Consider the following 16,169-nt stretch of genomic DNA (forward strand, 5'->3'; position numbering starts at 1 on the left):
ATTGTAATTCCTATGTTAAGAATGTATCTATGTATCTCTCATAAAATTGTGAAGAATTAAAGTAAAATTAAATTAAAGTAAAACAGAGCTGGAGTCCTTTTCCCAAAACAGAGGACAGATGAGAAAACACCTTCTACATTTTTTCCAAACTAACTATAAACTACTTAAGGGTCCTGCCTACCCACACCTTCCTTTTAGACCTTGTCTCTCACCACTGCCCCTGGCTAATCAAATCAGACACTGTTTTTCAAACATGCTGCATTTCCCAAATCTAGACTTCCACTTAGGCAGGCTCTTCTGTTTATCAAAACTGCTTTCTCTTTCCAACACACTTAAGTCCATTTTGATGAAAGCCAGCCCTTGCTCCAAGGCCCATCTTGAATGCTAGCTCTTCAGAAAAGCCCCCAATGGGTAGTGCTAAGCATTCTTCTTTCAAGTCGTCAAGGCTTTCCAAAGCTTCCACGTGGAACCAAGTTCTGCCTTAGGTTTTTGCAATGTCTTATAACCCATGTTGAAATGTAGCATCCTGAGGATGAGCACTGGGTCTGGTTCCTTCATGTGTAAACTGTTTAGTTAAGGAATCTCAAAGAGTTGAGAATATACATGGGAAATTGTTTCACTTTTTTTTTTTTTCAATTTTGGTCCTCTAAATATGCTTTGTCTTCCTGAAATGAAACTTTGGCTTAATAACTAGTCCCAATTCTAACAGCTCACTCACTTGCATTTATTAAAACAATCTACTTCTGGCAGATAGGATGCTACCACTTTCCTTTCAAAATGTCAGCCTCAAACTCAGTTCAAAGTTGTCTTTCCCAGCCCCTAATACACGTTAGCCCCTGTGGCTCTGGTGGGCGCGTAAGTAGGGGAAAAGAGAGACCATACACTTTTTTCACACCTGTTTCTCCCTTTATTTCTGACTCTTCTTCAGAGGTATATGGAAGGCTACGTGTCTCTTGGGGGTGAGGGTCTCATCCTGTTTCTGGTCATTATTTTACTTATTGATTGATTGGCTAGTGCCACTTCTCAAAACTCTACAGGGTAACAAGTGATCAAAAAGCTGATATTCTCATGGAACATTTGTATATGCACTTTGGACAATCCTGGGGTGTCTCCCTATTATCTGGTTCCCTGAGATGAGAAATAAAGCTGTGATTCAAATATGTCCTTTGTCTTTATTTCTCACCACCAGGAGTTTTGATACAGCTCCTTTATGTGGAGTCTTCTCACCAGGACTTCAGGTGGAGTGCCAGTAATAAGCCTAACTTCTTCTCAGTGTCCTGGAGACATACGGGAAATTCATGTACGATTGCCACACTTAACTGCTTGTGCTGCTGTAACAAAAATCCATCAGACTGGTTGGCTTAGATACCAAGTTTAAACAACAAATATTTCTTTCTCACGGCTCTGAAGGCTGGGAGTATAAGATCAAGATGCCATTTGATTCAGTGTCTTATGAGGCTCCACTTCCTGGTTCATAGACGGTTGTCTTGTCACTGTGTCCTTACATGGCAGAAGGGAAGAAGAGATCTCTGGGGTCTCTTTTATAAGAACACTAATCCTATGAGGGCAGAGCCCTCATGACCTAGTCACCTACCAAAGTCCCCTCCTCCAAGTAGCCATCACCTTGGGAGTTAGGATTTCAACAGATGAATCTTATAAGAGTGGGGGAGAAAACAAAGGTTCAGTCTATAGCACATGCCAAATAGTAGGAGAGCAGGAGCCACTCTGAGGTTATCTCACAGTCTTGCCATCTCCCTCCAGATATCTCTACTTCAGGTTGTAAAGAGTCAGATCAGTAGAACAGGTGGCCAAATCCCAACCAACTGTAGAATGAAATAAATCTACGCTTTCTACATTTTGATTATTTCCCCTCACCTGAGAGTCTTAATCTTCTTCTTACAGTGATGTGTGTTTGTATGTGTCTGTGTGTGTACGGTGGAGGTGTCAGAAGCGAAGTGAGCAATGAATTGATTTTGCTTCACCTCAGAGAGCATCCTCTCAGTAAATTCCTTGGGGAAATGTCTGATCACCATTGATGGTGGCTCTTGGAATCTAGAATATGGATACTTAGCACTTTTTGACCTGAGCTTTGAGCGTTGAACACAATTGCAATATAACAGGAAAATTCTTGCTCTGCTTCATGATGAGGTATGAACCTTCCTCAACAATCAGCTCTGGATCTGGGACAGAAATGGGTACACAATAGAGATTGCTGAATAGAATCCCTGAGAGGCTCCAAATCAGATGATGTTTGGGAGAAGACAGGCTCAGGAAAATGGACACACTATTCTCTGGAGTGGCATTGGGGAAGTTTCAGTAGCACAGATTCACTGCCTCCCCATTCCTTCCTGCTCACCACACAAAACAGATCTCTCTCCCTACAAGTCTGTGTTTCCATTCAAGGAAACAGAATTTGAAAATAGCTGTGTGTCCTAAGGCCCAGCAGCAACCATGAAGCCTACTGGGCTCTGGAGCAGGATCCAGCCTGTCTCCTCCCCCTGTCTCACATTGCCTCACATTCCTCTCCAGCCAGCTCCACAGAAGCCCGGCACACCTGCGTTTGCCTTATTTGCACCTGCCTCTTGAAGGAAGCCCTTTTTTGCCTGTTCCCTCCCATTCATTAGTTTTCTGTTCTCTGTTCATTTCTCTAGATTCGAACTGAAACTTGGTGGGGAATCTTCTGTTTCTTCAACAGCTACTTGAATGTACATCCCAGCCCAACAGGTGTTCACACACACGTTCAGATCCCCACTGATTTGTTTTTGCCTTTAGTTTAAATTTCACAGAAGTGTCAATAAACTAATCTTAAAAGGTACAGGCCTCAACAGGAGCCAAAAACCTAAAATATTGACAAATGAGCTCAAAACACCATGAATCCAGTAAGTTAAACCTGATAGTTCTGAAATATATATTTCTTCTTTCATTATTCTACCTGTAATGGGAAGCACGGAAGAGCTAGGGTCAAGAGAAAAAGACAACATGTCTACATTCACAGTTTTCTATAAAACTGTCTTATCTCCCTCTCAGAGACAAACACTTGGATATACTAAGAACTATCCATGTCCTTACATCCATAATCACACAAGCACAGGCTTCTGTGTTCAATGACTCACAAGACCTGGTTGGAGGTTGGAGTGGGAATGCATAGGTCAACATTTACTCAGCCAGAATATGCCCCAGAAAGTCTATATACCACCCCGTAAGATGTATTCAGGCTCAGAGAGGGTAGGTAACTTGTCCAAGTCACACCCAGAGAAGCAACAGAGGCAGAATTTAAATTAGTTCTTCCCGATGATACTTTCCCATTACACAGTGCTGCCTTCTGGGGTAGCAGGGTTAGCCTCTGAACAGTATTCCCAAATCCTACGCATATCGGAGTCAGTTGGAGAATCTTTTTAAAAATATATATTTTGAGGTCTTATTCCTAGATATTTTTATTTTTAAGTCTTAGTTGGAACTATGGGAATGTATGTATAGTTTTAAAGTACCCCCAGATGAGTCTGATCTACTGATGGATTTGAAAAACACTATTTTACATTATCCACAGCAACAGTTAATAAGCACTGGTAAACATCATCTGGCTTATTTTTGATAATTCATTATGTGTTTTTCAGCTGTAACGTTATCAAAATCTGTTTAAATTCACTTAGTTTTTACTATTTAAGAGTAGAGAAATGCATAAATGTACTCTCTGCTATGTAGCATCTACCACCTACGCACCTCTCTACCTGCTAGCTTCTGTGGTTTTCCCATGGCCATGTCACTGTAGGCTCTACCCATCCAGTTTGTGTTTACCTTATCTATGCCCTTTATCTTTTTGTAGAGGTCAGCATGTAGAAAGGTAATCATTTTAATCTGCTCTCGCATAGCACCCTTTTTAAAAATCCCTCTGATCATTTTATCTGCCCTTCTTCAGACCTTTTCTAGCTCCATTTCCTCTCTTTTAAGGTTCATCAACCAGAACCACATATAGTGTAGATGAACGAAGGTTTTGTACAAGGGCATTGGCCTTGGTGTTCCTGGGGGATGCAACGTAGTTATCCTAAAAAAGGCAAATCCTAGGGATTGAAACGTAAAATAGAACTGGAAATAGAAAGAGAGAGGAGATAGGCACATGAATAAAAATTCTTCCTTTTTTCTGTCTCAGGCTATTTATTCCTTCATTTCTTTTTGCTTCTTAAGTGGAAAATGGGTGGGGATTGGATGACAGGACATTAGAGGAGCTGCAGTGACTTGGGGAAGCAGAGATGTTCATTAATTCCAGCTGGTCCGCAGAGCAGTTGACAGGATTCTAGGCAAAATTGTTTTTATTAGCATCTATCTCCCTTTTTAAATCCATGACTCCTGGGTTTCTGTTCTTCCCTTTGCCTTTCCCTACATTTCTTTAAGAGGTCTATTGGCTGTCCAAAATATACCCCAAATCACCATCTGCTCCCATATCCTTGCCTTCCCTACCCCCTCCTACTCTCAAAACAAAAGTGCAAATTTGCAGAAGAAATTTTGCTGAGCTGGCAGCCCTCAGGAGCTGGTGATCTGATTATCTCATTAAAGCAATTTACTCAGAGTGTGAATGAGCCTTAACCCTTCCAGGGATCACATGAATTTTGAAAAGCATTTGTCAAACCTAAATAATCTATGATTGATCACATTTTTGGGCGCATTGGAATATGCATAAGTGCGGGGGTGGGAAGGAGTCTGTTTTGGAGAGATGGCTGCTTCTTTCTCTTTTTTGCACACTTCCAGGCATGGGTGTTGTGTGCCGGGGAGTAGGAGGGGTGACATCAAGAGAGAAATGCACAGACACCGCATTACAGCTGCACAAAATGCATACTTGGTTAAGTAAAAACAGAGAGTCCTTTGGGGAAGAGAAACAGATTAGCTGATGAAATCCCAATTTTTTCAAAATTTAAAATCTCATAACTGTGGAGGGGTATTTATGCTTTAAATGGACTCCCCATCAATTCCTTTTCTTGCTCACAGCACTAATTTGCTATATTTTCTTGAGTACTGATCATACCTTCCTTGGAGTTCATCAACAATTCCTTCTGTGTTTCCTTTTGTATACCTCTCCCCACAAACCTTAGTGCCAACTGCCAAGTTGAATAGCAATCTCATAGGATCGCGACATTGGAAAGAACCTAAGAAATCACCCAGTTACATTTTTCATCCTAGTTTTAATAGACGTCTGTCATTTTTGCAGCCCATTGTCTAGACGTCTTTTTTCCAGATAGAAGACTAGCCTGAATTATCTTTCAGAAACAACCCGTCCACACTGTCAGCCCAGGCAATTTGCCTGAGTTTGACCCTATTTTCAATTGGGGGAAGGGTAGGCCCTGACTGACTTTTGTAATGAAACAACTATCCCATACCCAGCTGACCACAGTAATTGCCTCAGGAGTGGGAAAGGAAGCCAATTATGGGTAAGGCAAATCAGGTTTGGAATTTTCATTCTACCATTTATAAGAGAGGTTTTTCCTTAGACGTGAGATACAGGGTGGGAAATCTAGAGGGCTGTAGCCATCTGGCTATCATGAAACCAAGCTGCTGTCAGAATGAAACCACAAGAAAGGATGGGAAGTGAATTTTGTGGGCATCATCAGAGCCCTGCATGTAGCTTCTGCAAAACTAAGCTTGATTAAGCCCACCACTTCTCAGCCACTACATCTCCTTTTAGATTTACATAGTTTTGAGCAGGATTTTCAATCACTCGCATCAGAGAGGAACCAAAACGACAGGCCTAAGATGGGGAATGAAATTATTTCTACTCTAGCCTGCCACACAGTTTTCTAAACATTAGGAAATCCTTCTGAATATTTTATTCTCTGAATCTTCTGCCCATTTACTCAAGTGTTTTATTTAAGGTTTTGTTTAGAGATAATCAGAATTTCTTTCATTCTGTTATCCCTCAGGTACTTGAACACAGTTAGCCTGGCTCATCGTACCTAGGTCCCTGATTTGTCAATTCTGTGGGAAAAACATCTTGAGTTACTACAACTTTTCTTTATATGACAAGTTGCCACCCCATGAATGATACATATTGTTGCAGTCGTTATTGAAACGTAGTTCCTGTAATGCAGGATCACAGGTCCCTGTGGGTTTATAGCTCTGTGACATCCCTCCATCCCTCATAGCCCCCCACCACTGTTAAAACTCTATTGTTATTTATGCAACCTAAGTTACAGTCTTTTTCATTAGCTACTATATCACACTGTGGGAATTTCTGTCCTCCAAATAACCAGAAAAATGTTTTCATTTTAAATGGCACGCCCCTTAATCTTATATTTTCAGGATAATATTTTTATCATAAAATTAATACATGTATGTTATGGAAAATTAGAAGACATAAATAAACATAAAGAAGAAAATTTTATTCCTAAAATTATTAACCAGAGAAACCACAGACATACTCCTGGATAGCCCTTCACACATTTCTTTTCATGTCTTTGCATATCTATATAAGCATAACATTTATTTTGTAAAAATAAAGTATATAATATTCTTCCACAGTCTTTTTAACTGCTTTATCATTGATATATTCTCATATGAATAGGTAAATAAAACATATTTTTAATGGATATATAGTATTGCCTTGTGGCAGGGGTACAATTTGACCAGCTGACTATTCATGTTTTTGTTTTTTTTTCTGTCAGTAGAGATGTTCCTGATTATTTTCTTAGACTAATTCTCTCTGATAGAGCAGCAAGTTTAGAGGTTATGAATATTTTGGAGCTTCAGTTGTTTATTTCCTTATTTCCCTCCAGGAGGATTAAACTAATTTATCAGCTCATTAGCAACATCCCCACCATCATGAGGTGTCATTTAAACAACAACGAAAACTATCATCAGGACTTGCAACTTAATCATCTTGATGTTGGCCCAAGAGTTTAGCCTGTCAGCATTGTTTGAAGTCTTCATTCTCATTAATGCATTATTGATATTCACCTCTTGTCACATTATTATTTATAATGGAAAAGTTACTTCTCTGACACAGTTAATAACAGATAAAAATCTTGAGCAGGGTCATGCCTTGTTAAGGTTAAATACTTTGAGACCTCTTTCCAGGTTCAAGTGAATTTGTAAGTTAATATCATTTGGATTGTTATACCTCTTTTACTATAACCCAACCCATATTTTCATCTTCTCCACCAGATTTGGTGGCTTGACAGAAACCTAAAATTAAGATATGTCTCTGTGGGTTTCCCTACCACATCTCCAGCTAGCTTTCCTTTGAGATTAGAATTAAGCCCAAAGTTACAATTCCCCCATAACATCTTCTACCTTAGGAAAGATGAAACTGTCAGCACAGTAAGTCAGGTCAATAATTTATCAGAGTCTGCTTTTAGTAGATATTTTAGTGTGAATTCCCTCATCTAGACCATTTATAAAAGTGTCAAAACTGGCCCTGGGAGTGATTCCTCTGAGTCTTAATTATTAGCCTTTCTCTACATATAGAAATGTATATGTATTCCTATATCTTTTCTTCTTCTGACTTCAAATCTAATCCCCTATTATAAATTATTTCCTCTACCTCCATAGTGATTCATTTTAATAGTGTATATTACAGGAAGATGGTAATGACTTCTGATGTTCTAAAAATTCTCTGAAACTCCTTAGGAATGTTAGTTTATGAGAGCATATGTTACTACACAATGGAGATTTTAAAAAATAAAAAGCATAAGTGCTAGAGATAAGGACTGTTTGGGTATCTGAAACTGGAATAGGAAAAAGATAGGTCTTAGACAAATAAATTAGTGCCATAGCCTTAGTTTGTTCTTTTATCTACCAAGTAATGAATACTTGCCATGTGTACCTCACAGAGGTCCCAAGAATATCAAATAAAAGCACACACACAGGGTGTGAATGTGCCATCGTGAAGCACCAAATAATGTATAAACATTAGCATATTTAATAAAAATAAATATGTATAAGAAATATCTCATTTAATCTTCAATGATGTCAAGGCCTTTAATCTCAGTTTTAGTAGATGCCAATACTGAGGCTCCAAGAGTTTGCTGTAACACCCAGGATTATATGGCAGATTTGTATCCCCAGTCCCAGTTCATAAGGCTCCAAATCAATGGTCATTTGACTTAATGGGTTGTGAGGCATGTGGCTGAAAGTCATTCCCTACTTATCATCAAATATTAAAGTCTGGAAATTTAAAAAATAAATATAATTTAGAATTATATTCAATTTTGAATTATACAAAATTGTATCTTTAATTATGTCATTATCACTCATTGGAATTTCATGCTCTTTCCAGAGTGACAGAAAATAGGGGTGGAGGTACAGCTAGCATGAAATTAATTATTTATGCTTAACATCCAGCCTTTCTGAGGTGCCCACAGGGAGTAACAGATACTGATGCCACTTTAATAATTATGTTGACTATGAATTATTGCAGTGCTTGACTTTACTATAAACGTTGTGGTGTTTTTTCAAAATCTGGGTACGCCTATGGGAGTGTGTTGAGTATATGAATGTCATCTGTCATATGTGTCACAGCAGAAACAGTAGCTGGGGATGCTGGACAACATCAGTCTGCAACTCCAGAAGAGGTATAAAGGAATTTATATACTTCTTAAAAGATTTTCATCTCTTCATTGAGCTATCTGATGTGTGAGATTATCTAATCCTCCAAGGGCAGGAAATTTCATTATTTTAAGATTTGAACCCATATAACTTGACTTACTCTGTTTTCATAAGGGGGATCCTATAGTAATCCCTCAGCTACTTAGATCCCTTTTAATTAAGGTCCTTAAAACAGAGAAAATACTTTTTTATAAAGTGGAAGCTTGGTAGATAGAAAAACAAGTTCAGATGCCTGCAATGTCTGAGACTTCATAGTTATTTTGAACAAGAGCAAACAGGCCAGTGAAAATAAGATGCACAGAGACCTATAGGTAGAGAAGCAGATGTCAGTCCCAGCTTTTGGTGACCTGCAGCACTGAAAATATTTAAATTGAAATGACACATCTAGTCTGGTGAGATCCCCCTTAAACAATGACTGTTTGTTGAAACAGGCCATGGAGTTCCTTAGGGGTATTTCTGGAAAGACAATTCTGGTTGATAATATAAATTTTCAACAATGGGTATAGCTTAATGAATCAACTAAAGGTTACTTTCGGTAAACTACACGTAATTTAAAAGATACTACAGATGGCAGGAAACTCACTTATTTATATTACCAGAGAAGGTGGTGTTACACATAGATGAAATTTTCTGTATAATTAAAGCCCAACCACTTTTTGTCAAGATCTGCAAAAGAATGTAAGAGTGGCTAACCCTACCTAAATTTGTTGCAACTGCAATAAACTTTAAGCTCTTGTTTCTGCTCTGACAGTAAGCAATCTGACAGCAAAGAATAACGGCATGGGCTGAAAAACCTGATAACCAAGTCTAAACAAATAATCTCATGTGAGCGTAATAGGTTCTCAAAGAGAGTTTGAGGAAAAAAGTCCTGAAACATTGATACATGTATAGCGTGCCAGACTGTGAGTGGGGAAAGAAAGATCCTAGTAGTCACAAATAAGAAGTCCACTCCATGTTATGTCTCAGATATTACACAGTCAATGTCTCTGCCTATGAAAAATCCTGTTGATTCTGTCCCCAGTTGAGAGCTGACTCTTCCTGCTGTAGTCAAGGTGTAAAAATTTCACCCCATCTCTCTCTCACCTAAACATGGGGGGAGTGTCCCAGGCAAATCTAACAAAGCAATGCTCAATAAAATACTCAGGGCAGCAGTCACATACATGTAACTTCAGAGTCTGTTGTCAAATAGTCAAAGAATATCTGCCCCACAAAAACAAAGAGAATTCATCTTTGATCTCTAATCAGTGGAAGGCATAATGCAACTCTTCTTCATCTACAGGTGAAGAATCTTTAAAAAAGACCTGAACTCTGAGTAACTACTGAAGGCAAGCTTAGGTTTCTCTGCAATTAAAAACAGGGACCCCGGCCGGGCACAGTGGCTCACGCCTGTAATCACCCAAAATTTGGGAGGCTGAGGCGGGTGGATCACCTGAGGTCAGGAGTTCAAGACCAGCCTGGACAACATGGTGAAACCCCATCTCTACAAAAAAAATACAACAATTAGCCAGGCATGATGGCAGGTGCCTGTAATCCCAGCTACTCGAGAGGCTGAGGCAGGAGAATCACTTGAACCTGGGAGGTGGAGGTTGCAATGAGCCGAGATCATGCCATTGCACTCCAGCCTGGGTGACAGACTCCGTCTCAAAACAAAAATAAAAACAAAAAACAGGGACCCTTACTCAAAGTCGTAATCAGCCTGGGAACATTCTGGAAGACAGGGAGGCGAATCAGCAGAACCAACACAATGAAAAGAAAATGGAAACCAGGAGCACAGCAGACACAGTGCACTATAGCCATTTCAGAGAGACGGAGAGGAAATTAGAATATCAGAAATGCATTGCATATTTTATATTGCTTATTGCATTTCATTATGCTTAAATTAATGGTATAATAAACTATATTAAAATGCCTTCAATAGTATGCATTTAGTCTTTGTAAGATCCTAAATTGAAATTTCCCAACAGGTATTATAATACTATTGTCAATGACTGAACCAAGGGGCACCCTAAATGACAATTGCAGTTAACATTCTGGCATGCAAAGAAGGTAGGCAGGAGTGCAATCATCTCTTACATATGCCACACACAAGCTAACACAGCTCATTCACGTCACTCCAATAGGTAAAACAATTCATCGTTTTCTTAGAGGAATTTTATTTTTGCTTCCTTTAGAAAGAAGTGATGCTGTAAAAGAGCAATTATTACTCGACATTTAAAAAAATAAGTATCTCTGCCATAAGTATAAGCACTTGAGTTTTTGAAATTTAATTTGAAATCAGAGTGGACCAACTTGATATATAACAAACAATAAATAACGTTTAATAACTATAATGTTGCAAAGTATCAGGACCTTACTGCTTCCTCAATGACTTTATTTCATTTGTTTCTAGTTTCTTCCTTTATTTACATGCATCCATGGTTAAGCTGACTCTTGCCCTGTGTAGAATGCCAAGCAAATTTAAGAAAACATATGCTATTGGTTTATACCTATTTTAATGTTAAAGTTTAAATAATCACCTTTTCATTTAAATAATCATTTAATCAATCTTTGAATAAAGGTTCTAGCTTTTAACAGTACTATAAATTACTTAGAACTTGTTCAAAGCTCAGTCAATACTGAAATATTCAGAGTCGCGAAGCCCAAATTGGTACCATCTTCCTTATATTTCATTATACATTTATTATAGTTCATACCTCTCTTTCTCATAGCATACTGTGTCTGGAGTTATTCCTTCTGGTGGGATCGTGGTCTCCCTGACTTCAAGAATGAAGCCACGGACTTTCGCAGTGAGTGTTACAGCTCTTAAAGGTGGCACAGAACCAAAGATTGAGCGGCAGCAAGATATATTGTGAAGACCAAAAGAACAAAGCTTCCACAGCTGGAAGCGGACCCAAGCAGGTTACTGCTGCTGGCTGGGGTGGCCAGCTTTTATTCCCTTATTTGCCTCTGCCCATGCCCTGCTGATTGGTCCATTTTACAGAGTGTTGATTGGTCCATTTTACAGAGTGCTGATTGGTCCATTTTGCAAACCTCTAGCTAGCCACAGAGCACTGATGGGTGCGTTTTTACAAAGTGCTGATTGGTGCATTTTACAAACCTCTAGCTAGCCACAGAAAAGTTCTTCAAGTCCCTACCCAACCCAGAAGTCCAGCTGGCTTCACCTCTCAATACTACACTTATTCATCACGACTTTATTCACATAAGATAGCTCCCTCTTAATCTTTCCCACACCTCTGTACAGCCTCAGCTCCTCTGCCCCAGAAATCACTCAAAAAGTTAAGATACTCTATATCCGGTTAAACATTTTCATGGGCTGGGGGGTAGGAAGAGGAAGACTGATTATGACAAGCTACTGGTGAATAGTTTTATGATATCCAGAAATTGACAAAATAGCCATAAAATGTGATATATGTTAATGAAGTCAAAGTCACCACATGAAATTAACACCAGTATAATTATTTAACCATAAAATAATTTAGTGCATAGTGCATGCTTTCTGTTTCTCTGTCTCTCCTTGCTCTCCCTGTTAGCTGACAACAGGATTATGTATTATTCTTTTTTTCTTTTATACCCGTTTGATGGTGACAGAAATTGAAAACTTTACTACAGCCTAAGATTACTGAATACTGAACACAAACAAACATACATACGTATTCTCAAAACACAAAAGCTAACATTATTTTGCAGGAAGACAGGTCTCCAGATAGCGTTGGCTAACCCAGGTCTCCCCACCCTGCCTATTGCAGCTCTCAGAATAACTGTAGAATAAGTCAATAATGAAATGTCCTGAGATAAAGAGGAAATGTCTGGAACATTCCAGGCTATGTCCTTTTTCTTCCTAGAACAGGATGTCCTACAATGCTTGTGCTCAGTGCAAGGTTGTGCCAAGGTTATAAAACCCAGGGCAGAGTGCCTCTAGTGTCCTCCAGCTACAATGTGAAGTGGGGCATTCGCAGACAAGACACTTCTCACCCCGGGCAGCCTTCCTGAGACTTGGGGGACAAGTTTGCCATGGACTTTAGGTTTCTATTTATTCTTGCTCTCTATCTGTGAGTAATGTGCTGTGCCTGCTGTGTTGTGCTACTGTTTTGTCTCACCAGACTTGGGAACCTTTGCATATTTATACACAATTACTTAAATATTGTTGAAGCATTTTAGGAACATTTAGAATAAATCAAAATATCAATTAACATGCATATTAACATAGGGCAAAAGGTGTTATTGGTCAATAGCAAGGCTAATTTGTTTATGAAAATCAAATCTTGTTGAATTAATTTAATTACTGTCTAGAAATGACAAATTAATGTCACAGATTACAGGGGAGTGACAGAGATGATCCTCCTTGGCATCATCAAGACCTGGGCCTGCATGAAATTCCTACAAAAGGAGCTAAATTTTAAATTGCTTTGCTTTATTCTTTCAACAGTGTCCACAAGTTGTAAAATTTCATAACTAAAAGTCGAGCCTCTTTACAGGGAGGATCACAACAGGCTGCAAAATTGAAAACTGCAAGTTTCATCAGAAAGAATACGTATCAATGTTAATTAAGCATTCATTAGAAAGGCTAAGTGAGCCATGGGGGGGAAAAAAGAGTACCATGTAGCTGTTGGTAATTTAGAAAGTCAAAATAACCTGCCTTCATTAGAAGTTAAGGGTCACAGTTTCAGGGGAGGAATACGGAAAAAACAGAGAGCAGAGGGTTTTATTTTTCCCTTGCTTTTTATGTTTTTCATTTTAGACTTCAAGAGCAGTTGTGCAAAAAGACTGAATGGGTATTTGTAAAAGGTCAGTGTGTAGTAAGAAAGGAATCATGATGCGAGTTTAAGATCACCTCACGAGAACTGATTAAGAAGGCTATTGTAAGAAAGCTAATTAAGGCAATTAACTCAGCATCAGGTGGAACAGCTGGTGGGGATTTTCCTAGCAAAGCCTGAACTAGCTTAGGTGTCCCACTGTCAATAGCATAGTCCAGGGGCTCCTAGCCTTCACAAAAAGATAAGAGGAAATTGTAATTCAGGTCCGGGAAGGAATCCAAGGGTTTGATTTAGTTAAGTGATAATTGATAATTGCTGAGGAGAAATCAAAATTGTCTAAGTGTACTTAAAAGTAACAATGTGTACAGACAGCGCCTTATAAACTGCAAGAGGCAGCCACATTTGGACTTGTTAATTCATATCATTTTAACATTGTCTAAGTTTTATTTAGAATAATCTAAAACTTTTCTTGCTTTTGCAAAATATCCTTTGTGATTGGAACCTGAGCATCACTTCTAGGAACCCTATTTTCTAACCAGAGGTCAGTGCCTACTACCTCAAACCTGATGGAGGCAATTTGAGTGGCTCTTTTGGTCTGTGGCACTTACCTTTCAAATTTCAATTAATTATTTGTTCACAAACACATAAGAAAACAGCACGTAAAAATGCTTGGCTGAACGTGGAGGTAAGAAGAGAAGAAAACTGCTCAAGAAAAAGCAACAAACAAAGAGACCTAGAGTTCATTATCAAGAATTTCCCACTGATGGAAAAAACAGAGACCTGAACAAAGAAAAGATATGAAGCAGAGAAAATGGGGGAAAAAAGGTCTAGTGATAATGAGTAGAGCAAAAATAAGATGAAACTGTGAGTTGAAATGGTTTTGAAAGAGGAAATAAGAGGTTTGTCAACTTAACTATAACAAATGTGGTACATACACACCATGGAACAACGCTGTCATAAAACATTTTAAAAAAATCATATCCTTTGCAGCAACATGGATGCAGCTGGAGACTCTTATCCTAAGCGAACTATCACAGAAAGAGAAAATCAAATATCATTTATAAGTGGGAGCTAAACATTGAGTACACATGGACATGAAGATGAAAACAATAGACACTGGAGAATTTAAGAGGGGGCAAAACTACCTACTGGGTACTATGCCTGCTACCTGGGCTACAGATTCATTCGTACTCCCAACCACAGCATCACGCAGTATACTTTTGTAACAAACCTGCACACATGTACCCCAATTCTAAAATAAAAGTTGAGGCTGGTTGTGGTGGCTCACGCCTGTAATCCCAGCACTTTGGGAGGCCAAGGTGGGTGGATCATGAGGTCAGGACGTCTGGCCAATATGGTGAAACTCCATCTCTACTAAAAAATACAAAAAAATTAGCTGGGCATGGTGGCGGGCACCTGTAATTGCAGGTCCTCGGGAGCCTGAGGCAGGAGAATCGCTTTAACCCGAGGCGGAGGTTGCAGTGACCTGAGATGGCGCCACTGCACTCCAGCCTGGGCAACAGAGCAAGACTCCTTCTCAAAAATAAAAAATAAAATAATAAAATAAAAATAAAAGTTGAAAAAAAAGAAGAAAATAATTATCTACACAGGGTCTGAGAGAAAGAAATCTTAAAAGTGTGTTTAGTCTTATGAGTGAATTGGAAGTCTATGCTAATAATAATTTGAGTCCAATAAACATGTACTTGTTTGGTGTATTTTGTGCAACACTATTGATGAAATAGAAGAAATTTGCATTCTATTGAAAAGAGCAAAGGCTTAAGAGTCAATATACTTTTATTTATTCAATTATAATGGCTTATATTGAATAAGCACTTCCTAACAGCTTTATTTGATTGATACTTTAGAGATGTTATCTTACATGAGTTTTTTGTCAAATTTTTGTGGTAAGTACCATTTCACCTCCATTTCACACCTTGAGGAAATATAGGCTTAAGAAGACAAGCTACTTCAGCATCATAGTTAGTAAACACTGCTGCTACAAGTTTACTTATATTTCAAAAAAGTAAAATTAGCAAAGAAACAATTAAAATTAAATTTTTGTGTTGCTTTGTTTAAAAACAAGATCATTATACTTCATTTTAGAGTCAATTTGTCAGAGTTCAAAAAATACTCTGAATTTTTATTGAAATTACATTACATTTAAAATTTAATTGAGGAAGGTTTTTACAATTTAAGACATTGAGATTTCTCAACTATACGCATATTTTATTGTATAATTTTAATTGTCTATAGCATATCCTTATTAATATTTAAAATTTTCTTCATAAAGTTTGTGCTTATTTTTAATATTTATTTCTAGTCATCTTACAGTTTGTTTTTATTATGAGTTGTGTAATTTTCATTGATTACGTTTTGAATTAGTTTTTGTTGGCATAGTGGAACACATTTGATTTTTGCATGTTGATCCTCTAAGCTAACATCATCTGGCCACTGATGTTCACTCTCGCTTAGGCAAGTTCTAGAGTTATTCCTTCATTTATCAAATAATCTTTGAAGGAAGATAGGAAACCCATGAAGTATAACTATGCTATGCAGAGTAGTCAGTAAAAAATAGTGAAGGAAGGCCCAGGCTTCACCCATCCTCAGTAATTAATACCTGCATAGCAATTCAGGGGGAAAGTGGGCAAGGCATCCTAAGGCTCAGAAGGAGCAAAATGCTATACACGCACACACATACACACACACACACACACATGCACGCAAGCACACACCAATGCCTCTAACTTCATCGAAACTCTTCTTTCTGGAACTCCTCTTTACTCCTTTTTTAAATTTAAGTTTTTAACTTAAGTACATGTTAAT

This window comes from Gorilla gorilla, chromosome 2 (genome assembly GCF_029281585.2).
Source record: "Gorilla gorilla gorilla isolate KB3781 chromosome 2, NHGRI_mGorGor1-v2.1_pri, whole genome shotgun sequence".
NCBI lineage: Eukaryota > Metazoa > Chordata > Mammalia > Primates > Hominidae > Gorilla > Gorilla gorilla.